At 48.9% G+C, this 26,543-nt stretch overlaps 1 protein-coding gene across 1 annotated transcript in view; it reads right to left on the bottom strand.

The window, feature by feature from the left end:
- DPP6 (dipeptidyl peptidase like 6) overlaps positions 1–26,543 on the bottom strand; it is a 795,167-nt gene that overhangs the window by 240,158 nt on the left and 528,466 nt on the right. The gene's annotated exons all lie outside the window — the stretch shown is intronic.

The following is a 26,543-nucleotide window of genomic DNA, read 5'->3' as shown; positions in this document are numbered from 1 at the left end:
ATACTTCAAGTTGGGGATCACAGGTGCATCTTAAGGAAGTTAACAAATGGGAATCATGACACGTCCAAGAATCGCAGGCAGCAGACACTAGGGATTCAGTATCACAAACAGCATTGGCCCGAGAGGACCCAGGGTGAGAAGAACGATCGTTGCTACCCAAGGGCAACTTCTCACCAACTTCTTTTCACTTATCGATTCATTCAGTATTTGCTTCGCTTGCACAGTGGGTAGGAGACCAAGGATGCAAGATGAATAAGGTACACTGCCTGCCTTCAGTCCTGAGTCTAGCAAGGGGTACAGACAGACACACGCACAGAGGAGCCCCCCATGCGGTTCTGGAAACAGCATTAGCAGGTGGGCATATTACAGAGGGCCTCCCTGGTGGCTCAGATGGTGAAGAGTTCAGTTCAGTTCAGTTCAGGTGCTCAGTCATGTCCAGCTCTTTGCGACCCCCATGAACTGTAGCACACCAGGCCTCCCTGTCCATCACCAACTCCTGGAGTCCACCCAAACCCATGCCCATTGAGTCGGTGATGCCATCCAACAATCTCATCCTCTGTCGTCCCCTTCTCCTCCTGCCCTCAAGCTTTCTCAGCATCAGGGTCTTTTCAAATGAGTCAGCTCTTTGTATCAGGTGGCCGAAGTATTGGAGTTTCAGCTTCAGCATCAGTCTTTCCAATGAACACCCAGGACTGATCTCCTTTAGGATGGACTGTTTTGATCTCCTTGCAGTCCAAGGGACTCTCAAGAGTCTTCTCCAACACCACAGTTCAAAAGCATCCATTCTTCGGCGCTCAGCTTTCTTTATAGTCCAACTCTCACATCCATACATGACCACTGGAAAAACCATAGCCTTGACTAGACGAACCTTTGTTGACAAAGTAATGTCTCTGCTTTTTACTATGCTGTCTAGGTTGGTCATAACTTTTCTTCCAAGGAGTAAGCGTCTTTTAATTTCACGGCTGCAGTCACCATCTGCAGTGATTTTGGAGCCCAGAAAAATAAAGTCAGCCACTGTTTCAGCTGTTTCCCCATCTATTTGCCATAAAGTGATGGGACCAGATGCCACGATCTTCGTTTTCTGAATGTTGAGCTTTAAGCCACCTTTTTCACTTTTCACTTTCATCAAGAGGCTCTTTAGTTCTTCACTTTCTGCCATAAGGGTGGTGTCATCTGCATATCTGAGGTTATTGATATTTCTCCTGGTGAAGAATCTGCTTGCAATACAGGAAAACTGAGTTTGATCCCTGGGTTTGGAACAACCGTTGGAGAAGGGAATGGCAACCCACTCCAGTATTTTTGTCTGGAGAATCCCATGGACAGAGGAGCCCAGTGGGCTACAGTCCAAGGGATCACAAAGAGTGGGACACAACTGAAGTGACTGACACTTTCATTATGTTACAGGAGGTCGAGGTTAGAGGCAATGCTTTCATAGCGTGGAAATTTCCATCCATAATCCCCCGAGCTGTCCTTACTGATGCATGGTTTTCCATCCAAAAGGACCCCCTAGACCAGGAACCTGAGGGAGCAAATATGTATATTTGCTCCAGGGTCTTGGAGGCACCCTTTGGTTAAAATAAGAAACAGAATCTGCTGCCTTTGAAAGGTTGGGGGTCCATCATCACCCCTGCGTTTTCCCCAGGTGCCTGACCAAGGAGCGTGTTCTTGCCTAGAGGAGCTTGGTTCTCCTGCCTACAAGGAGGCAGCTTTAAGACCGCAGATCACACCTACCTCACATTAGGATGCTACTAGCTACTAACGGTTCTCAATGCAACCCTCGCATAGGATACCGCAGTGAACGCCACCGCCTAACCCAGTAGGCTAATCACTGCATGGGGGACTGTGGGTCATGATTAAAGGGCGGTGGGGGGTTGCTTTTCCTCTGCATTCTGAGGCCCCAGCCTCGCAGGACCTATAACAGAGCTGCACACGCTGAGGGGGCCTGGGTTCTGGTTGCCTGACTCCTCAGGGGCAGCCAGGAGCAGCCCTCTGCTTCAGAGCTGGGGCTCAGAGGCACAAGCCCATTCTTCTGGGCAAGGGGTCCACGTTTTATTTTCCATGTACACACACCCCAGTGGCCACCCGTGTCCCAAAAGTGATGCGGGATTTTTCTTTAATGTTCATGCCCTAAGACTCTGAACAAATAGCTTGCTAGAGCTAATGATCACCTGTCCAACAGCTAAAAGAGATCAATTTGTAATGCTAACAGCCCGGTGAATGAGCACAATCTAATTTTTAAAGTAAAATCTCATATATTTGAGTTTTCAAGAATTCATAGAAAAGAAAATACATGCTGTGATCTCAGGAAGGTAGCTTTCACGCACCAAGAATTATTCACAAGGCAAAACGCATCATTATTCAATCAAGATTTGTGCTGTTCTACCAAGGAAACCAGAGTCTAGCCGGACGGGAGCTGCTCACAGCTTATGCTAACAGCGCATGCACCACACTCACACCTGATGTGAACACAGCCCTGGGAAGAGGGGTGGGGACTAACCTGCAGAGTCTCTGAACCTGTCACGTGCCCCCCAAACCACCACCCTGCTGACAGAGCATCACACAATTAACCCAGCAGACTGGAGAAGCTGCTTCTGCGTCGCTTCCCCCGGGGCTCTTTCCCAGTCTCGCCTCTCCCCAAGCTGCATTCCCCTGGGCCCTGCAGAGCATCTGTAGGTGAGAGGGGCCCCTCTCCTCTCTAATTTTACCACCTGCTCTGCCGATCAGCACCCAGTCTAAAGGCACTGAGCAGGCACCTTCCAGCCCCAGGAGAGTGAATGGTTTCCTCTCCTCTTTTGCTCATTTCTTGAAGCTGGGTTTAGGGTGGTTTATGGGCTAAAGATCGGCTGGGGAGGCAGTAGTTATTAACGGACGATCTCTTCCCGTAGGATGTAAGACTCATGGGTGCAGGGGCTCGGCCTGTTTTGTTCATTGCTGTATTTATTCCCAGTGTCTAAAGACTGCCTGGGACATATCCTGGGCTTAATAAACAGTGCTTGAATAAGTGAATAGGTGCTGAGGAGGATTAGAAGTAAACCAAATGGGTTAACAAATTATTTTGCACTGTTACTTCTGGTAATGGTGTAAATCATTGTTTTTTTTTTCTGCTTCTTCTTCTGTTCTCTTCCTGCTCACCAAGTCACAGCAATGGCGTTTTCAGCAGAATGGGTGCACAGGTTTCTGGGGGCTCTACCCTACTTCTGCTGTACCCCTGCTGTGTGGTGAGGATCATGGACTGGGGCCCCCCGATCCAGAAAGTGGAGAAATAGTGCAGACCCTGTTCTCAGGTGGGTGGGTCAGTCTGCAGGTGGGGCTGCGGGGACACAGAGCCAGGCCCTTCAGGAGCCATCAGGCCATCCTGGCTAGAACTCCAGCCTCCCTTGGCACACAGGTGCCACCATCTGCAATCTTGTCAGGACCTTCCTGGACCAGCAAAGAACACAGATGTGGGCATCAGGGCACTGCGGTTTCTTCTGAGTCCTCCAGGCTCGCTCTGAGACTCTGAACACAGGGTGCTGGTCTCCCCTTCCCAGAACTGAGAATTCCATCCTCGGGCTCACACCTTTGGGTTTTGTTCATTGCAGGACAGTCTTTTTTCCCCCTAAAGAAGCTCAGCCAACCAGGGCCTGTAGCTGGTGATGGATTCGACAGCTGTGATCGCCTCTGCTGGATGGGGCTGAGGCTGTTTATATTTAAAAAGTGGAAATGCTGTTGAAACAGCAAAGCCCTCAATCTCCGCAGTTTTGCTCCCGGCATGCAGCAGGGCGGACAGTGTGGCTTGCACACTGCCTGTTAGCTTTCCCTCTGAGCGATCCCTGTCTCCTTCCAGACTTCTCATTTTCACCAACTCTCTTCCCAAAGGAGGGCCCCTGAGAAAGGACAACACTGAATTGTCTTCTGATCTTTATCATTATCACTATCATAACTATCCTTGACATTGGCACCACTGTGATGAGCAGCTGCCACCATCGTCCCTGTTGAGGCTGTCTTTGTCAGCATCACCACCATCATCACCACCACCATTACCATCACCATCATCATTACCATCATCACCACCACCATTACCATCACCACCACCATTACCATCATCACCATAATTACCACCACCACCATCATCACCATCATCACCACCACCACCATCATCATTACCATCATCACCACCACCATTACCATCACCACCACCATTACCATCATCACCACCACCATTACCATCACCACCACCATTACCATCATCACCATAATTACCATCATCACCGTCACCACCATCATTACCACCACCACCATCATCACCACTATAATTATCACTATCATTACCACCATCATCACTATCACCACCATCACCACCACCACCATCACCATCATCACCACCACCATCACCACCACCATCATCACCATCATTACCGTCACCTTCACCACCATTACCATCATCATCACCACCATCACCACCACCACCATTACCATCATCACCATCATCACCACCACCACCACCATCATCACCACTATAATTATCACTATCATTACCACCATCATCACTATCACCACCATCACCACCACCACCATCACCACCACCACCATCATCACCACCACCATCACCACCACCATCATCACCATCATTACCATCACCTTCACCACCATCATTACCATCATCATCACCACCATCACCACCACCACCATTACCATCATCACCATCATCACTACCACCACCACCATCATCACCACTATAATTATCACTATCATTACCACCATCATCACTATCACCACCATGACCACCACCACCACCACCATCATCACCATCATCACCACCACCATCATCACCATCAACACCACTGCCACAGCCATCATCAGCTGCCATCACCATGGTGATACCCACGATGCCACCATAAGTCTCAACCTTCATCTGCAGCAATAGCTCCTTTCCTGCAAGCTAAGAACGCATCCTGAGCATCCATGATGCTGAATGAGCACCAGAGGCAGAATGAGGCCACCTTCCAGGGTCTGCTCCTGGCCCCTGCTCTCCTTCCACACTGGTCTTTCAGGCAAAGTTGTCTTTGTACCTCTGAGCTATCACCTCAGTGCCAACGCATGCCAAGACGCTCAGTGAAGGGCACAGCTAACTCCACTTCAGTTCTGCTTCCTCGTCCAATCTCATTCCCTCCCTGAGGCACCCCAGGGCCAGCATGGTCCCTGTGAGCCTCTCTTGCATCACCAAGGCCGCCCCTGCTTCCTAATGGGTGACACAGGTTACGATTATCTTCCTCCTTGTGGGGGCTGTCATGATGGCCCAGGACATGGCAATGGTCAATGAACACTTATTAACAGAATGGATTTTTTTTTTTTTTGAGTAGAAAAAAAGATCATGTCTGCCTCATTAGTAAATAAAGGCAGATTTGCCAAACTTGGCTTTTCCATTTCACATGAAAACAGATTATGGAATATACTCTTTTTATTTACCATAAATGTGAATGCTGAGATACTGGTAGGTTCTAAACAATAGGACACTAGGAAATGGTGTTCAAGCTTGCATGGGATGTAAAGACACAGATGGAGAAAGCTTTAGAGGAAGACAAGCATGTAATTTTTGATCCATAAAAATAGAACCAAATCAGGAATTCTCAGGCTCACACTTTTGGGAAGTTGTTTATTGCAGGACCATTTGGTACATGCTGAATTTGCAACATCTCTACCCCATGTGCCTCCTCAGAAGAACTGTGGGAGGGGCTCAACAATATGGACCATTTTGCTAGACAAGTGACCACCCCCGGATACCACTGTAAGACTATCTGCATTGCTTTGCATCTTACCTGGATACACCCATGGCTATTGAGAGCTGAAAAGGCTGTGTTGTACCCAACTGTGGGGGAGGGGGAGCTGAAGGAAACAGGACCCTCCTCGATTCTGTCTCCCTCCTCTGCACACCCCTCCCACCCATGGTCACAAAACCAAAAACCTCAGTTTATATAAGAGGATGAGATGATTAGTTAGGAAGAGGCTTACATCCAGAATGAAAACCCACTTATTTGCTCGCTATTTTACTCAATTATTGCAATCATTAATCTGAATATTTTACAGAGTGAATCTAGGATGACTAAGCTGTTAAGAGTCTGGACACTTCTTCAGCAAAGGAAAGGCTAAGGATGAATGAAAGGTGCCTTTAAATACTTGAAGGTCATCAAGTGACAACGGAGAAGAAATTATATTTAGTGTTTCTCTGAAGCTGGAGTGTCTAAGGGTAGCAACAATCTGTTGCTATGCACTTAATTACAGTTATGTAAAGTCATAAATAGGCTTCCCTGCTGGCTCAGACAGTTAAGAGTCTGCCTGCAATGCGGGAGACCTGGCTTCGATCCCTGGGTCAGGAAGATCCTTTGAAGAAGGAAAAGGCAACCCACGCCAGTATTCTTGCCTGGAGAATCCCATGGACAGAGGAGCCTGCTGGGCTACAGTCCATGGGGTCACAAAGAGTTGGACACAACTGAGTGACTAACACAAAGTCATACATGGAGCCCCTCTGTCCCACCAGCCACACTCCACGGTCTCCACGGCCGTGTGTGGGCAGTGGCTGCCGTGGTGTAGAGGGCAGATGCAGAGTGTTTCCATCACTGGGGATGGTCCTGCTGTGTCCAAGGTGGAGCAAGTTGCAGCAGATGGGAACTTCTACAGAGTAGATTTAAATCAGTCTATAGAAGAACTCGGGATTCCCAGGTGGTGCTAGTGGAGAACTTGCCTGACCATGCAGGAGATGTAAGAGATGTGGGTTCAATCCCTGGGTCGGGAAGATCCTCTGGAGAAGGAAATGGCAATCCACTCCAGTACTCTTGCTTGAACAGAGTACTGGACACGAGAATACCACAGACAGAGGAGCCTGGCAGGCTACAGTCCATGGGGTTGCAGAGAGTAGGACATGACTGAAGCGACTTAGCACGCATGCACAGAAGAATGCTCCCCAAACCAGACCTGTCCAGTCTGGGGAGAGGAGGTCTACAAGGAAGAACTAAGCCTCAAGAGCCCAGACAGGAGCCTTCCAGAAAAGCTACAGTGACGGTGGACCGTGACCACAGCTGGACCGCGACCCAACAACACCCCTTCAGCCTCAAAACCCTACGATGCTGTGAACCATGAATTACAGTCAAATCAGCACAAGAAGAACTACACATTCGTGCTGAGAAAACGTAAAGGAAGGGAGAGGTTGAAGGCAATCATAAATAATCATAAATCCAAGCAGAGGAGATCTGGGGACTAACCAGTTTTCTTCAATGAAATTCCAAACAGAAAAGCTGATACTGTCACCCCAGCCAACTCCACCAGTCAATGAAAATAAAATAGATTAAATAAAAATAACCAGTACCCCCAGGAACAAGCGCACTCAGGTGACAGATAAAGATTTGAGTAAATGAATACATATGGGCAGAGGTTTGCACCGGATCCAGCTTCTGTTTTCCTTTGATAAATGGCTTTGTGAGAACAGACTAATCCATTCCAGTTTAACAAGCCTGTTTCTCCTTAATGGAGAAGACGTTCATCCACTAAGCTTCCAGGTAACTGAGCGTGTGTCAGGCCCACAGGACTGAAAATACGGGGTGATTACTAGCTGTAGACACAGAGCAAAAGTCTCTATGATTATTTTAATAATTACTATTTATTTAATTTGTGAAACCACTTTTTGGGAATATGGGTATGCGTGTGTGCGTGTTCAGTCACTCAGTCATGTCCGACTCTTTGTGACCCCATGGATTGTAGTCCGCCAGGCTCCTCTGTCCATGGAATTCTCCAGGCAAGGATACTGGAGTGGGTGGCCATTTCCTTCTCCAGGGGATCTTCCGACCCAGGGACTGAGCCTGGGTCTCCTGCATTGCAGGCAGATTCTTTACCATCTGAGCCACTAGAGAAACCCTTTTAGGAATATATGTATTACTAATTCCGTGAGGCCCATGGATATTTTTGTTTTAACAGAAATGCTAGCTGTTTCATTTAGTTGAAGATGATTAAAAATCTGTGAGTCTAATGTAGACACTTAGGAGTAACCCGTTGGGATGAGGTCCTGGAATAAGTCACAAGCTAATAAAAAGGCAAGAAAAGTCTCGGTAATGAAAAACCCAGGGTGAGAATTATCTTCATTGTTAATAGTGAGGAAAAATGTTAATTTGTGGGCAGTGGCGACCTCAGGTGTCTATTACATGTCAAAGTAGCATCGACTGCCCCTCGGAGGACATGAACCAGTCTCTGTCCTGTGATTAGGGGCGAAAATATCCACAGGACTCCAGTGCCAGCAGCTTTTGGAGAAGAGCCATTTATTTTATTTCCTTCATTTTATGGAAGTACAGTTGATTTACGATGTTGCTAATTTTTGGTGTCCTGCAAAGTGACTCAGTTATACACACACACACACACACACACACATTCTTTTCCATATTCTTTTCCACTATGGCTTGTCACAGAATACTGAATTTAGGTCCCTGTGCTGTGCCTAGGGCCCCGTGGTTTATCCATCCTATGTGTGATAGTTGCATCTGCTAAGCCCAAACTCCCAGCCTATCCCTCCTCCTCCCCTGCCCTCTTGGCAACCGTGAGTCTGTTCTCTGTGCCTGTGATTCTGTTTTGTAAACAAGCTCATTTGTGTTGTAATGTAGATTCCACATACAGGGGAGATCATATGGTGTCCGTTTTCAGAGAAGAGCCATTTTAACCAGGGAAAGACGCCTCCCTCCCTCCTCGGGGGACCCTTCTGGGGACGCCAGCAACCAGGGTCAGGTGAAGAGAGGCCGCATCCGCAAGCCCGACGAGGCCGCCTGGCTCCTCCAACGCTGTTTAACGACGGAGCCTGCGCAGAAGCAGCAGCTGGGAGCGCGCTGGCCGCGAGTGTCCCTGGCCTGAGATCTGCCGGCCGGTGCTCCGCCCTACCATCTGGGGGACCAGACGGGAGGAAACGGGAGGGCCTTGTCCCTGCCGCACACAACACGGCCAGCGAGACTGCCCGGGGCGGCAGCTGTGGGCCCTCAAGGCCTGATGCCGTCTGCCTGCGATCCTGTCTCCTTGGATCTTGCTGGGGGCTCCGCGTCGGTCCTCGCGTGGGTACTGAGACAGATCAGTTTCTGCCCGTGCAATCATCCCACCTCTGTCAGCTCCACAGAGCAGCGGAGAGACGGTGACGGAATAGAAAAGACAAGCCAAGCCGGGGCAGGCAGAGGCTCCCGCCTCATTGCACTATCCCGAGTCCCAGGCCAGGCGGCTTCAGGCCTCTTCCGCGAGGTGGGGGATGGGTGGGATGCTCTTGGAAAGGTCCATTTCGCCCGTGACCCCATGGCGCCTTTCTGGCTGAGGGGGCGGGATTCTGGGGAGGGAGACATAAAATCCAGCCCCCGCCCCCACGGCCGAGCATCACCTCCCACAGGTAGGCTGTTCTGCACCAAGCAGGGTGGTGATCGCAGCCCAGCTGCGGTGACGTCACCTGACGGCCCGCGGGGCACGTGGGCGGGGGAGTGGAAGGGAGCTGGAGCAGTGGTCTCGGCAGGAGCCAGTGGGGGTCCTGACCCGGGCTGAGGGAGAGGAACAGGGTCCAGGTGAGCAGGGGCACTCAGGCAATTCAGTTCAGTTCAGGCAAGGAGCGGCCACCCAGCCCACTCGCCAGATGAGACCCCAGAGCCCATGGTCTAGGACTTGCCGGGAGAGGCCGCCTGCCCATGCCCATCAGGAGCATATCACTCTGAGCATCTGCTCCTGGGGTTCCCTTCAGGAATGCCTCTTCCCCCTCTCATTTCTTCACCTGACAACTTGGGTCAGACCCCTGCTTCAGCCCCCTGTGCTCAGCTCAGCTTCCCCTAGAAACCACCCCCCTCCAAGGACAGCCCCCCACCCAACCCCTAGGAACCCTTGCCCAGAGACAAGGTCGTGACTCTGCTCAGTTTTGTCTTGTTTGCTCTGTGGAATTCTCTCCTCACTCTCATCGAAATTTCCACAGGGAGACACACCAGCCCGTGCAGAGGGTACGGCCTGGAAAGGCTTGTTGGATTTTCAACATCAAAGTGAAGGACAAGGTAGGTCACCACATCTTTCACAGCTGAACTTGGAGTCGTGTGTCTCACCAAACAGCAAATAAGTTCTTTAGGCTCATACACTCCACACTTCTAGACAGTGCTTCTGTTCTTGCTCAGTTGCTAAGTCAGGTCCGGCTCTTTGCGACCCCATGGACTGCAGCACGCCAGGCTTCTCTGTCCTTACTACCTCCTGGAGTTTGCTCAAACTCATGTCCATTGAGTCAGGCATGCCATCCAACCATCTCATCCTGCCCTCAATCTTTCCCAGCATCAGGGTCTTTTCCTGAGTCAGTTCTTCACATCAGGTGGCCAAAGTATTGGCGCTTCAGCTTTAGCATCAGTCTTTCCAGTGAATATTCAGAGTTGATTTCCTTTAGGAAGGACTGGTTGGATCTCCTTGCTGTCCAAGGGTCTCTCAAAAGTTATCTCCAGCATCACAGTTCAAAAGCACCAGTTCTTCAATGCTTAGCCTTCTTTATGGTCCAAGTCTCACATCTGAACATGACTACCAGCAAAACCGGTAGCTTTGACTAGACGGTGAAGGTAATACTATTCCAGAGAAGCCTCAGATATTCTCCATATTTCAACATCAAAACATACTCTCTGCTTTAAAGCTGCTCTGGAAAGGTTAAATGCTGTTTATTGCCATTTGTATGACATTCTAGAAAAGGTCAAATCATTGGGACAGAAGACAGATCCGTGGTTGCCAGAGGCCAGCGTGGAGGAGGGACAGACAGCAAAGGGGCTTCGAGAGGAGGTTTTCCGGGGGTGGAGCAGTTGAGCACCCTGATCTGCAAGGGTGGTTACACCGGCTTCAAAACTCAGGGAGCTGCACACCCCCAGCAGCTACAAACATCAACAATGAGAAAGAAGGACCTTCCCTGACGGTGCAGTGGATACGGGTCCACCTGCCATCACGGAGCTGCACACCCCCAGCAGCTACAAACATCAACAATGAGAAAGAAGGACCTTCCCTGACAGTGCAGTGGATATGGGTCCACCTGCCATCACAGGGGACATGGGGTCGATCCCTGGTCCGGGAAGATCCCACATCCCATGGGACAGCTGAGCCCGTGTGCCTGTGCTCGAGAGCCTGGGAGCGGAAGCTACTGAGCCCGAGAACCTCAGAGCCCAGGCTCTTCCCACAGGAGAAGCCACCACAACGCGAAGCCTGCAGACCACGATGCAGGGCAGCCCGCGCTCACTGCAGCTGGAGAAAACCCTCACAAAGCGATGAAGGCTCAGCACGGACAAAAAAAAAAAAAATCAATCAATGAAATGTTTTTAAATGAGAAAGAAAAACCAATTTTTCCATTATGTTCCATGTAAACTGAAATCCAGGAGATACTGCAGGTGGGCTGAGAAGCATTCAGACCAGAGTCCTCCGAAGGCAGCAGTTCTGCGTGCGTTCTGAGCTGAATAATTACAGAGTCAGCTGTGAAGGGTTCTTGAATATTTCTGACATTAAAAGCCGCCTTAGCATGAGAGGCTTTAGAAGATATTTCAGCAGAACACCTCTGGTACAAGCGTGGCTTAACAAAACTGCCTTTGCTTCAGGAAGCTGGAATCGCGGGGCTGATGTTGGTCAGTGCCGTGACCGGCTTCCTGGGTGGCGTGGTTTGCCTCATGCATCCGCAGCCCAGGAGCCCTGAGTGACCACAAGCTTCAGTGTGGGGGCCGAGGGGGGCTCTTCCTTTTGTGAACTGAGTCACAGTGAGGGATCCATATGGGACAGCCAGGCTGCAAGGCTCCCTGTGAGGGTCTTCAAGTCCAGTGAAGGTGGAGCCCGGTCAGCCAGTGTGTGACTGGAAAACTGTAAAGTGCTGTGGACCCTGTGGCCTGTGCAAGGGTCACTAATACCCTCTTGCACACCCTTCCTAAGGGAGGAATCAGTGGGGCGTGGAGGAGCTCTGGGGTGATGGGGAGTGGTTTTGCTGGCAGGGAGAGCGAAGGCCAACGGCAAGACGGAGGTCCGGTCACTAAGGTGCTGGAACAGGTCTGGGGGTCACAGGTGGAGATGTGTCCAACCAAAAAGGACCCCTTCCAGAAGGCGCCATCGAAGCTGTGAGCAGGAAGTGAGGGGGGGACCCAAAGATGGCAAGCTGGAGGCTGGCATAAGCTGACTGGTGCCTAGAAGGTCACCCTGAGGGCAGGCTGCAGGACAGGCTAAAGCTGCACAGCAGGAGGGAGGCCCTTTGGGAGGGGACTCAGTTCTTAGGACGCAAGTGAAGGTCTGCCCCAGGGAGCAGCAGTGGAGGAAGACTGCAGTGGGCGTGCCTGGTGCTGGGGGAGAGGAGATGCAAAGTCTGGCCCCGGGCCCTGGACCCAGGCGCTGGTGGCGCTCGGCCCAACCCACTGACATGCAGAACACAGAAAGCTAAGCCAATCTGGGGGTGCAGTTAATGAAATCAGTTTGTACACGCTGGGTCTGAGGTCCCCAGGAGGCAGCACGACATACGATCCTGAGACCAGGTGAGGACCTGGGGCAGACTTGACTGGGAGGCACTGTTGTGTAGAGCAGCACGTCTCAAACTCCAGCAGCACACATACGGGTCACGTCCGTGTCTCCTGAAAGTGCAGGTTCCCGTTCATGAAGGTGTGAGCAGGGCCCCGAGATCCAGGATCTCTAACAAGCTTCCTGGTGGTACTTCTGCCGCTAGTCTGTAGATCACATTTTTGGGGCGTACAGCAATGTACAGCCTGCACAGCAATTGCGGTTTCAGACAAAGCTGCCCAAGGCGAGGACGCTGCCTGAGCAGGAAGACGACCCAGGCCAGGACCCAGAGGAGAATCAGCTATGTCTGTGCCCTGGACGCGTCCTAACTGGGCAGGCCTGGAGAAGCACCCACGGAAGCCTCGGGAATTCAGGACCGGGAGAGTCCATGGAGGAGAGAGCCATGAGTAACCTCTGGGTCAGCCAAGAGGACCAGCCAGGGAGGCCAGAGGAGGGTGGCCTTTTGGGCTGAACATCTGGGTCCCCAACAAGCTCATATACCAGAACCCCAACTCCCCATGTGACTGCATTTATAGATGGGACTTTTAGGATGCAATTAAGGTTAAATGGGGTCACAGAGGAGGCCCCTGATTTGATAAGACTGGTGTGCTCATGAGAAAAAGCACCAGCGAGTTTGCACACACACACACATCCAAGAAAGGTCTGCAGCAAGATGGTGGGAGCCTACAAATGGGAACGAGAGCCCGCATCAGAAATCACATCTGCCAGGACCTTGACCTTCCAGCCTCTAAAACTGAGAAGATTAACCTTTGTCGTTTGAGCCATTCAGTCTGCAGTTTTTGGTCCTAGCAGCCCGAGCTGATTAGCACGGATGTGGGCCCCACGAAGTGGGTGCTGCCGTAACCAGTCCCTAAAAACGTGGAAGCAGCTTTGGAACTTGGCGATGGCCCAAGACTGCAGAGTTCCAAGGTGCCTGCCAGGAAGAGCCTGCGTCGCAGGGAGGAGACCAGTGGTGGAAATGTGGGTGGGAAGGCCATTCTGACGAGGCCTCAGATGCTACTGGAAAAGAGAAGAAAAGCAACTCTTGTTATAAAGCGGCAACTAATTTTGACTGCATTGTGTTCCAGTCTTTGGTGGAAGATGGAGCTTGTGAGCCATGAAATTGGAAACTCAGCCGACGAGGCTGAATGTGACGTGGCAGCCCGGGTCCTCCCGGTGCTCCTAGTGAAATGTGAAAGGCGCGAGATGAACCGAGGAAGGCAAGGTCAAGAAAAAAGGAAGCGGAACCGAAAGGCTTGGAAAATTCTCAGCCTGTCCCCACCATGAAAAGTGAGAAGGTTCGTTCTCGCCCCCCGGGTTTCTGAAGACCCACTGAAAAGGGGGTTGATGTGGGTGGGAACCACGAGTGTGATCAGCCACTTGTTAGCAAAAACTCAGGGCTGAGGCCACCTCTCCAGTGTGCATGGCTGGAACGACGCACCTAGGGTTTCGGGGGCAGGACCCTCCCTTGCCAAGAGATGTGAGGGTGACACTGATGCCCCACCAGGCCCAGAAGGCAGTACATGGACCTGGATAAGATGACCCTCAAGCCCTAAGACACAAAGGAACCTGCTTTGCTAGGTTCTGGGCATCCCTGGAGCCCGCAACCCCTTTCTTCTCCCTGCCTTCTCTCACTCGGAATAGGACTGTCTGTCCCAGTCCTCCTGCGGGATTTTGGAAACACACAACCTGTCTGGTTTCACGAGTTCATAGCTGGGGAGGAATTCAGCCTCGGGGTGAATCATGCTTGGGGTCTCACCACATCTGAAGGAGATGATGTTGACAAGCGCCTCTGGACCGAGATTTACAGCTGATGTTGAGATGAGTCAAGACTCTGGGGGCTCTGTGGACCAGATGAATGTATTTTGAACTTGAGAAGAATATGAATTTGGAGAAACCAGGGGTTCAATGCCACGGAATAAGCTGTGACCTCTCAAAATTCATAGGTTGAAGCCCTTATCCAATGTGACTCTTTATTAAGGCAGTACCAATACTTCTAATTTGAGAAACAGCATCTGATAATGGGGCTCATCCCTGGGAAATTTTCTCTCGCCTAAGGGTCTTGTTCCAGGACACAGAGGGAATTTTTCCTCCTTACCCGGGGTGCCCCAGGTGGCCTTAGCGGTAAAGCCCCTGCTTGCCAGCGCAGGAGACATAAGAATCGCAGGCTCAGGCTCCATCCCTGGGTCGGGAAGATCCCCCGGAGAAGGGCACGGCAATCCACTCCAGTGTTCTTGCCTGGAGAATCCCAGGGACAGAGGAGCCTGGCGGACTACAGTCCACGGGGTCACAAAGAGTCAGACACGACTGAAGTGACTTAAGACGCACGCATGCATCTAGGTCACGCTGCTGACTCGCTCTCATCGCTGTGTCTGCCTCTCTCTGCTCCAGCCGCCGTGCACACAGGGACACTGTGATTCAGAGCGTCTCCCAGGCTCCAGCCCTCCTAACCCTTCCTGGGCGATCACTCACGATCCTCTTTCCCTGGGGGGTTCAAGGGAACGTGCATTTAAATACTTGTGTATGGCCTGGCCCCAGGACCTGTCTCCTCCCTTCCTGTTGGGTCCTCTGGCTGGACCCACACACCTCATCCCCTGGGGCTCCCTGGTGGCGGTCAGTCTCAAGGTTGCCGAAGCTGTTGGTTAATTCAGGGCAGGGGCAATCCAGTAAAAATGACAGTTGTGACATGACGCAGATTAGACTACTGGTTGCTTTCACTAATCCCTTCTTCTTGCGTCATCCAAGGATTTATGTAATCAGAGCTAAGTCGCAAACTGACTCATGGATTTCAGTCTCGTTATATTTTCTCATTCCCTATAAGCAAAGGTCTTCCTTCTTTGGATGATTAGTAACCTTTGGTAGCTTGTGGAAACAAACAAACAAAAGAGAGACCCTTTCAAGGCTCTGGATGCATAGGTCAGGTGGGGAGCTAGATTACAGAGAGATGCTGGCTGGGTCGTGTTCCTTCTGCCTAACAGGATGCCTCCTCCAGTGAGTAACTGCCTAACTATGCAGCAGATTGCAGTTCTGATGCAAGACCAATGCACACTCCCCATCTCTTCTCACCTTTAGGGAAAATTATTCACCCCTCACACGCATGTACACACAAGCACACACACGACACACACATGGGAAATCCTGCAAACGTCAACACTTTTTGCCTATTGTCACCACCATACAGTGGAGGCAAGTCACTGAAAATGCTCACGGCAGCACCCAATTTAGGATCATTCAAGCAATGCCTTTTCACACTGTTCATGGTTTCTCGAGGCAAGAACACTGGTGTGGTTTGCCATTCCCTCCTCCAGTGGACCACGTTGTGTCATTGGAAAAGACCCTGATGCTGGGAAGGAGGAGAAAGGGGTGACAGAGGATGAGATGGTTGGATGGCATCACCGACTCAAGGGATAGGAGTCTGAACAAACCCCGGCAGATGGTGAAAGACAGGAAAGCCTGGTGTGCTGCAGTTCACGGGTCGTAAAGAATCCGGCATGACTTAGTGACTCAACAACAACAACACAAAAGCAACACACTGTTTCTGCTCGTTAATTTCTACAGATTCAAAACCCACGGCTACTGACTTGGCTGGAAGCCCCATCACGGCAGGTGTATCAGTAAAACCCGCCAAGTCCAGACGTTGGTGTTCACTACCACACCACAGAGTGAGCCTGAAGACTCAGGAGTAAGCGACCTGCTAAGATGGGAAAAGACTATAGAAAATTAAAACCTAGTAGAACTCCAAATTAGCAGAACTCCAAATTCCCCGGGGACTTGCTGCCTCACCCACAGAGCCCATCACGGAGTTTTTCCAACTATACAGCCTACTCACTGCAGAAAATACAAAGGAAAAAGTGGAACCCGATAAACTCTTGAAAATGACATTCAAGAAAGTCTATCTATTATTATAAAAGTAATAAGTTTAGTCGCCCAGAAGAAAAGCAAGAGCAGGTCCTAACCTGCTTCTAGAAATGGGCTGTCTGATTCTACCGCTGAGCTAAAATTCCCAATTGCATGTGCTATAGGAAATGCTACCAACAGCACCTTCGTACCATTCTGTTAAATCATTTTCTCTGATGGCAGCTGGAGCCGAAAACCACAAATGGAACTGGTCCTAACTTATAACAAGGATGAATTCCTTCAGTTTTTAGTAACATAAAGACGCTCTAACCACCAAGGAGAGATAATGAGTCTCTGAGCCCTAGCTGTCGCTGGGAAGGCCCAGTGGCTCGGTGCACAGTAATCTCTGCATACAACTGCTGTCCATGTTAATCAGCTCCGAGTCTCTGCATACAGTTGCTGTTACGCAGCTCACCCACAGTGAAGGGCTATTAAATTGGAAGTGAAGCCCAGATCTTTACCTAGAACTTGAGGCCTTTCCCCCTCCGTACATTACAATGACGGCCATTCACAATAAGAGCGATTAGGTGCTCTCGGTTTCACCCCGCCCTGTGCCACTCCGCACACCGGCTCTTCTCATGTACATCCTTCATTTCTTTTGTTACTAGCGACACAACTTCCATGATTAATTGAGATGACTCAGAGACCCTCCTCCAGCGCGAGGCCTTTGGTGACCTCTGGATGAGGTCAGCGCCACCCGGAAGTGAGGCGGCCCCCTCCCCAACGCCCTCTCCTGCAGATGCTCAGCATTCGCTGGCACCACCGAACCCTGGCCCGTGTCCTGCTTCTCCAACACTCCCCGGGTCCTCCGAGACGCCGGTCCTGTGACTGGCAGGCTCTTCCTGAAGCTGTCCCTCCCCGCTCCTGTCCTCACTGACGCCGGCGACCAACAGACCACAGCACCCTCTCTTCCGTGGAGCGACTCTTCGCCTCTTCATTTCACCCTAACCTTCCCGGTTACCAGAGGGCTGGAAGATGCAGGAGAAAAGTCCTTCCCCGCCACCAGTAAATCCGCCCTGCTGTCCCAGGTCACACCCCCATCCTCCAGCACGTCTTTCCCACACTGGTAGTGCCCTGAGCCCCGTTCCTGTCTGCTCTTGCTTCCACTGGCTTAGCCATCCTGAGACACCACCTGCAGGGTCTCACATGCGCTTTCTGATGTCCACACTGCATCCATCCGCTGCCTTTGCCCCCACTTCCGCCCCTCCAGATTTCTGATCAAACACTCCTCCGCTTTCTACCTGTGGCCCCTCCGGTTTTCACTTCCCGCCGTGAACAGGCGAGCGTCCACGGTACCTCACGATAATCACTCCTTTGAAAACAGCCTTAACTCCCAATTTCACTCACCTGCCAAATTCCAGCCGCAGAGGGAGCTGGACCGACGAGGGCTCCAGGGAGAGGCGCCAGCTGGAGGCCTGCCTTCCCCGCACCCACATCCGTACAAGCCCTGCCCCTCGAGGGGAAGAGGCCAGCAGGTCCTTCTGCTCTCTTCCGACTCCCCGCTCCTCTGCCATCACTCTCAAGTGTTATTGGGAAAAAGAAACGGATGCGTCAAAAGACACTCAACAGCCCCGCTGCCTCTTCGCCTGCAGACAAGCTTCTTCCTGCACCTGGAGGAGGTGTCCCTCCCACGTGGGCAGAAAGTCCCGGAGACGGTGGGAGAGGGCGGACTGGCTTCAAAGGCCCTGAGGTCAGAAGGGGCGGCGGACAGAGACAGGGCTGCCAATAGCACGCGGAGAAGTCTGGGGCCTCCCTGCAGGGGAGCAGGCCATCAGCCTAAGGCGAGTGCCAGGCAGAGACCTACGTGATCTTGCGTACACATCTGCAGGTTATCTGGCTGGAGAAGAGCCAGAGAAGAAGCACAGAGAGCAATTAATGCCTGTTCTTAATCGAGGCATGCCAGGTCAAAGGGTTGGTCTGGGACACCACGGGTCAGAGGGCACGCCACAGGTCAGAGGGCACGCCACAGGTCACCGCCCACAGGCTGTCACTTGTCAGTCACTCAAGCCGCACGCCCAGAGCTGCACGCGTGGCCTCATTAGACTTTCCTGCTGCCTACAGATATGCCCAGAAAGCCTCTTTTTGTAACACTCCATGCTACAAATAAGTATTTCGAGCACCTACAGAAGCTGTTCTCCAAAACATTAATCAGTACTTTTGGCCCCATAGAGTGCCGCAGGTCGGTTCAACCCCCTTTCTCCCCTCTGGAACATCATTGCTCGCTCTCTCTCACACACACACACAATCACCTCAACAATGTTTGCATTTTGTGGAGAAAAGGACCATTGTGAGGTCCACATTTTCCCACGTCCAATTCTGAGCTTTTAAGTCTAGCTCTGAAACTGGAATAGAAAGACAGACAAAAAGAACAAAACAAAAGGCCCGAAAGTCTGTGCGTGCATTTCGAACCAGCTTTGTGTCGAGACAACACCACCACCACAATCCCCCGAAACGCTAAGCAGCTTCCACTTCAGAAACAAACAAAAGTCATTTAACTTCAAAAACAAACAAAACTCACCAACCACGACCGAACTTCTGGGACAGGAAGGATCTACTCCCTGCAGAGACAGGGAGCGGACCCGAGACGTCGGCTCAGCCTGGAGCAGAGGCTCCCGAAAACTCTGACCAGCAGCTGGACATCCACGGCCCCATACAACCACACACGGTGCTTCACGAGCTGTGTGACGGCACACAGCGCAAAAGTCATGGGGCGGTTTCCAATGACCCAGCAGAGGAAGAGCCCCAGACAACCCGGCCTTCAACACTTAGAGAGCAACACACTAGGATACTAACAAATCAAGGGGAGTGGTTTTCCTTGTAAATTCTGCTGCTGGAGGGAAGGTGGTCGGAACTGAGACCCCGGGTTTAATCACAGAACAAAGGGGCTCCTGAGAACTGTTGGTGGGGGGTTGGTGTCCTTTCAGGGGTCCTGGGGCAGCGTCCACACTGGAGGCAATGAGTCCCACTAGGACCATCCTCACGGCTGCAGAAATGCCAGTGACCGCAGCCCTGATCCTCACAGTTGGACCTGTGGACAGCCGCAGACGGAGACTAGATACCTCCCTGCAATGCTGACTTCAGCCCTGACGCACGGAAACGTGTAAGGGGCTCATCTGGCAAGAACCACTGGGATCAGCTGGTTCCCTGAGGAAGGCCCAGAAAAGGCTTGCAGACAATGCAGAAAGATCTAGTTCAACAGCTGAAGAGTTAAGAATTCCTTTCCCTTAGTCACTACGGGGCAAAGATTTCATCAGTTCTTCTAATGGTCGATACCAGAAGCACACCACAGTACCTACAGTGGTTGCAAATAGGAGCTCATACACTCAGAATTACATCAATTGAGCTGTAGTAGAGTTGTTAAGTCAGTCCATAAGTTTGATTTCAATACTTTATAGCCAATCCCTTGTGATTATAAAGTCTCAAGTTATTTGTTTTTAATTAATTTTAATTGGAGGCTAATTACTCTACAGTATTGTAGTGGTTTCTACCATACATCAACATGAATCAGCCACGGGGGCACATGTGTGCCCCATCCCGAACCCCCTTCCCACCTCCCTCCCCATCCCATCCCTCTGGGTCATCTCAGCGCACCAGCTTTGAGTGCCCTGTTTCATGCATCAAACTTGGACTGGTCATCTATTTCACATATGGTAATATGTATGTCTTTATGCTATTCTCTCAAGTCATCCCACCCTCTCCCTCTCCCACAGAGTTCAAAAGACTGTTCTTTACATCTGCGTCTCTTTTGCTGTCTCGCATACAGGGTGATTGTTACCATCTTTCTAAATTCCATATATATGCGTTAGTATACTGTATTGGTATTTTTCTTTCTGGCTTACTTCACTCTGTATAATAGGCTCCAGTTTCATCCACCTCATTAGAATGGATTCAAATATATTCTATTTAATGGCTGAGTAATACTCCATTGTGTATATGTACCTCATCTTTCTTATCCATTTGTCTGCTGATGGACATCTAGGTTGCTTCCATGTCCTGGCTCTTGTAAACAGTGCTGTGATGAACACTGGGGTACCCGTGTCTCTTTCAATTCTGGTTTCCTCGGTGTGTATGCCCAGCAGTGGGATAGCTGGGTCGTATGGCAGTTCTATTTCCAGATTTTTAAGGAATCTCCACATTGTTCTCCATAGTGGCCGTACTAGTTTGCATTCCCACCAACAGTGTAAGAGGGTTCCTTTTTCTCGACACCCTCTCCAGCATTTATTGTTTGTAGACTTTTTGATATGGCAGAAGCCAAAGAAATATTGTAAAGCAATTATCCTTCAAGTAAAAATAAATTTAAAAAATTAACTCTCATAGACATAGGTACTAGAGATTCCAGAATTCTGTTGAGGTTCACCTTAAACCAGACAGGTTCAACCAGACCTACACATGTTTGGCTGTTTTTCAGATTTCACATGAATTATAAAGGTCATGGTCCCTTAGATGGCAAAATGGGCTACATAAACTTACCACAAGGGCAGGAAAAGGGTAGCAATTTATTAGGTCTGAAGATGGCTTCAAATTCCTGCAGGAAGCTCAGCATGAAACCACCTTATCTCAGGTCTGAGCAGGATGCCTGTCGGCAGAGGAGGTGGGAATCAAGAACCCTGGGGCTGAGCGCCCCTCTCCCCACCACTGAGAGGGGAGATGCTGGAAGCCAAGGGACCACACACTCCTGTGTCGCCAGCATCTGCCCTCGTCCGCCTTTGAGAAGAGCAGAGAGTCGGTCTGTGACTTGGCTCAAAGCTTTAAGTGCTAGACAGCTAAAAAGGGCAAGGAGACCGCCATGTTCTGCCTCTGTAGGAAGCAAAGGCGCCCGAGGCCGATCAAGACACACGTGGGCCTCCAGACCCTCTGCGCCACGGAGCACAGGCAGGGCTGGCCGGGGACGCTGGGGGACGCAGAGCTGGGCAGAGCGGGCGAGGGGCGGGCAGGGGGCAGTGGGGGTGTGGGCTCAGCAGGGGTAGACTGTGATAGATGGGATGCGCAAACAGGGCCCTAATTCATACAGGAACTGTGCTCATAACCTGTGATAAACCATAATGGAGAAGGATAGGAGAAAGAAGACACACACACACACGTACACACACACGCATACATATACATGCACACATGTGTATACATATACATGCACACATGTGTATACACACGTGTATACATATACGCATATACACACGTGTATACATATACGCATATACACACGTGTATACATATACACACATACATGCATGTGTACACACACGTGTACACAGGACACACATACACACATGTGTACATATACACACGTGTACACACATGTGTATACACACGTGTACACACATATGTGTACACATACACACATGTGTGTGTATACATATACACATGTGTATACATATACGCATATACACACATACACACACGTGTGTGTGCTTCTCAGTAACCTGTGATAAACCATAATGGAGAAGAACAGGAGAAAGAATACACAAACACACACACGTGTATACATATACACATATACACACATACACATATACACACATATGCGTGTATACATATACACACATGTGTATACATACACATATGTGTGTGTGCTTATTCACTCAGTCGTGTCCAACTCTTGCAACCCTATGGACTGCAGCCTGCCAGGTTCCTCTCTCCATGGGATTTTCCAGGCCAGAATACTGGAGTGGGTTGCCATTTCCTATATATCACACACACACACACACATATATAATATATATCATATTTGTATATCTCACTTAAATATAAATATATATCTCACCTAACACACATATATATCTCACCTAAAGACTTCACTGTGCAGCAGAAATTAACACAACATTATAAATCAACTCTAGTTTAATAAAATAAATTTTTAAAAAACGTGATAGTGATGACACCAGGGTCTGGATGGAAGCATGCTACCTGCACAAACCACCATCTGTATTTAGAATAACAAAGGATTTGAGTAACTTCCCCAACTAAGTGGCATCATCTTTAGCTGCTAATACACAACCCTTAGAAGACAGAAAGAACATCACAGTAGTTCTTTGTACACTCTCCTTTTCTAGCACAAAACTTTAAAAAGCTCTTTAAGATGTATACCAGTACAGCAAGAGACATATATCCGCATTTAATGGCCCAATAATTTCCTGCTGTATTCTAATTTTATTGCTGAATTTGAGATTCCAGAAGTAGTTAGTACTTAAAAAAAAAAAGAGTAAGCTTTCACTTGGGTGCCTAACAGAATGGTAGCAATACTGCACTTTCCTGGATTTATGTAGTATCTTTATACCACCAATCTTGAAAGTATCATAATAAAAACAAAAAATCATAGCAAGAAGTTATATAGATAGAACCCACGATGTTCGAGATCTGGATTAGGCATCTTCTTATATCATGAATTTAAACTACTCAGTAACCCAGACAGCTAAGTGATCCTCCATGCTGGTTTCACAACATCCCTAAGTCAGTAATGGACAGGACAGCATCTCCACTTCTCCGGCAGGAGAACCACAGAGGTCTGGGCCACCAGAGGTCATCAGAAAGTCGCTTGCAGAGGACCGATGAGAACTCATTTTCCTGCCCAAACACAGCCCTCTATGGAGGCTATCATCACACCTCTTGGCCCATCTGACTGGGAAACCACTTAAGGAAGGAAGGAGCTCATTATATCCCTTCAGCAGGTGCGTTCTATGCATAAGAGAAGTGGGGTTCAGTCCCCGGGGGTGGGGAAGACCCCCTGGAGGAGGGCATGGCAACCCGCTCCAGTATTCTTGCCTGGAGAATCCCATGGACAGGGGAGCCTGGAGGGCTACAGTCCGTGGGGTCACACAGAGACAGACACGACTGAGTGACTCAGCACAGCCCAGCATCTCCTTTAAACACTGCAGCCAGAACTTCCACAAATATTCACTGGCCCTTTCAGAAAATAATTGCTAAGAAAGAATATTTTCCAGAAAAAATTTCTCTTTCCTCTTTGAAAGTCACAAAATGTATTAATATTTTTAAATGATCTAAGATATCAAGGTTTAAAATTTTTCCCCTCCTCCCCTAAGAGTTTTAGAAACTTCTCACATTTGCCAAATATACTTCAATATGAAGGAACATGGTTACTCTAATTAGATAACTTTACGGAAATTTACCCCTCTAAGTATAGTTTAGTTACTATAGTTAAAATAGCTTTCTAATTAAAATAAAAAATTACTATCCCCCAATGTCTAGCTTAGTTTCAAGAGAACCCTTTAGAAGCAATACACTGAGAAATGTTATGAAGTTCTACAAGTGAAACAGAAAATAACAGAAATACTGGCTCTTTGTGGGCAGGAGTGGTCTTTTGAGAAGAAGTGAGAGGGTGTAAACAAAGGTCCGTCTAGTCAGAGCTGTGGTTTTTCCAGGGGTCATGTATGGATGTGAGAGTTGGACTGTAAAGAAAGCTGAGCGCAAAGAATTGATGCTTTTGAACTGTGGTGTTGGAGAAGACTCTTGAGAGTCCCTTGGACTGCAAGGAGATCCAACCAGTCCATCCTAAGGGAGATCAGTCCCTCCCTTGGAGGGACTGATGTTGAAGCTGAAACTCCAATACTTTGGCCACCTCATGCGAACAGCTGACTCATTGGAAAAGACCCTGATGCTGGGAGGGATCGGGGGCAGGAGGAGAAGGGGACGACCGAGGATGAGATGGCTGGATGGCATCACCGACTCGATGGACATGAGTTTGGGGGAACTCCGGGAGTTGGTGATGGACAGGGAGGCCTGGCGTGCTGTGGTTCATGGGGCTGCAGGGAGTCGGACACGACTGAGCGACTGAACTGAACTGAACTGAGAGGGTGTAAATAAGCATATTATGCAAACTGCAGGACTGGCACACATTAATAAAAAGTAATATTGTTTATTACTTTTCAATTCTAGAGACATTTATGGATCTATAGGCATCTAAGGCCTGGAAAAATTGGAAAACTGTGCTTGGGTTTATTTCTCAAATCTAATTGCTAACTTTATATTTTTTTAAAAGGGTAATTTTGAGACCATTTAAAAAGCGTATGGTTGACACAGTTAAAAATTAGCTAATTTGTGGATGTTCAAGGCTGTTAGTTAAGCTATAAGTTTAATAATATTAAAAGAGTTTAGTAGTAAAAAAGATATGCTAATTAGCAAGATGCCCCCATTTCCAGAATAAATGTGGAATGTTACTAAAATGTTTCACAAATAGGGGTCTCTTTCTTTCATGACATAATTTTTTTTTTCCTTTTTGTGTATTTCATAGAATTTCAAGGATTTAAAAAAAGTCACTTTGAATCTCGCTCCAGAGCTAAGGAGTTCAGAGAGAAGATAATGGCACAGACATATCTGTTCAGCACCAAAAATACACACGTGGTTCTGGGCCACATCTCGAGGGGACGGACAGGACAAAGGGCCTCCTGCTCTATGAACAGCTGACAACATTAAAAACGGGCAAATGAAACCAGCTGACGTCAAACAACTGGGAACTGACGCAACACTGCAACTAGTCTGAATGACCGAGAGGAAGAAATACACAGTTCAGGCAGGTTGCTTGGACAGTCACATGCTCAGTAATGGCTCAGCTCTCAGAAACCATCAAGGGTTACTTCTTTGATTCAGGTTAAAAATACCCAGTTCTATAGATTTTAAAAAATATAGCACACATTTTTGATATTTGATCATTTTTACAGTTGAAAATATAGCTAAATCAGTACAATTTTTTTTCTTTTTTTTACATTTTCCCTCAATTGAGAAATCAGACTGAACACACGTCTACTCCAAAGGCCAACGGATGCCGTGCAGGGAGAAAGCATTAGCTCAAGGTGTCTATTTACAGCCTGTGTTCTACATGATAGAGACTCGGGTTTAGCAAAATATCCTCTCCCCAAATGGCATCAGCTGCAATGTGATCCGCAGGCACTGTCCCCAAGGAGCACTGGGAGGAAGGAGGGGGATGGTGGAGAGCTCCATGATGGACAGAACCACAGGGTCCCAGGCACCCCAAGTGAGCAGGTAGGAGAAGCTCCTCTGAAAGATTCTGAAGAACAAATACAAACTTTGCTTTCAAGGAGCCGGATGCTCATTACCAAACACGGCAACTCATCCCACTATTGAGCTCCTCCTATTATTAAAAGACTGTCCAGGAAGATGACCTGAAACCTGTCTTTCAATGCTTTTCTCACTTGGGTGTTGGTTTTGTCTCCTCGGAGCAACTCAGCGTTCATTTCCCTATTCCTACAAAAGTCCTTCAAAGATCTGCTGGGATTCTTCTCTTATTCAAGGATGGAGGTTACGTTTTTGGCAGCTTCTAAGGGTGGTGAAAGGGGCTGGAATACTATCAGCTGTGACCATCACGCTCAGAGGTATGCAGGGTTCGGTGTAGGATGCGTGGAGTCCCAAAGCTAGTATGTCAAGTTCACTGACTTCCCTAATCAAATGGCTGAAGATGACTAATTGTTCCAAAGGATTCAGATGGAGAAAATGAAAACTTTTACATAATGGACATTTTCAAAACTAGTAAATGGAAAACTGAAGATGGAGAATTTAAAAAGATCTCCTTTTGGAGGAACAAATCTCCAATTGAAGTTTTAATTGGGACTGAAATCCAGTTGTCAAGAAATAATAATCCAGCTGTCAAGTTACTTTGAAAAGAAATTCTAAAATGTCTAGAATCGGAGTTGCTGCTCCATGCAAACCCCAGCTTCCTCAGTGGTGTGTAACTCAACGAGCTTGCCCAGCTCATGCCAGGGGAAGATTCTCTCAGACTCACCAAGGAGCTACTCAGACATGAATGATGATGCAAGTACCATTACATCTCACAGAAGCTTCACGAAACTCCAATTAGAATAGTCTCAAAAGAACTAGAAAGCAGTGGAATTCTACATTTTATTTGCCAGAGAAAAAAGTTCCACTGATGCATATTTCTAAAGCTGCTAATCTCTTGCAAGCCAAACATCTGTTTCACTTAAATACATTGCGCCCTCTCGCTCAATTTAAAGAGCCAAAATGAATCCCAGTATATCAGTGCAGTAAAAAGGAGAGAGACCCAGTTTTAGAGTGCTACCAAAGACCAGGATGAGATTTTATAAAGAATTCTGGTGAAATTTTGTGGGAGATTCATTCAGGAAGTGCTAAAAACAAGG

The sequence above is a fragment of the Budorcas taxicolor genome, chromosome 4, assembly GCF_023091745.1.
Source record: "Budorcas taxicolor isolate Tak-1 chromosome 4, Takin1.1, whole genome shotgun sequence".
Classification (NCBI taxonomy): Eukaryota; Metazoa; Chordata; class Mammalia; order Artiodactyla; family Bovidae; genus Budorcas; species Budorcas taxicolor.
This window is presented reverse-complemented; position numbering and strand designations above follow the sequence as displayed.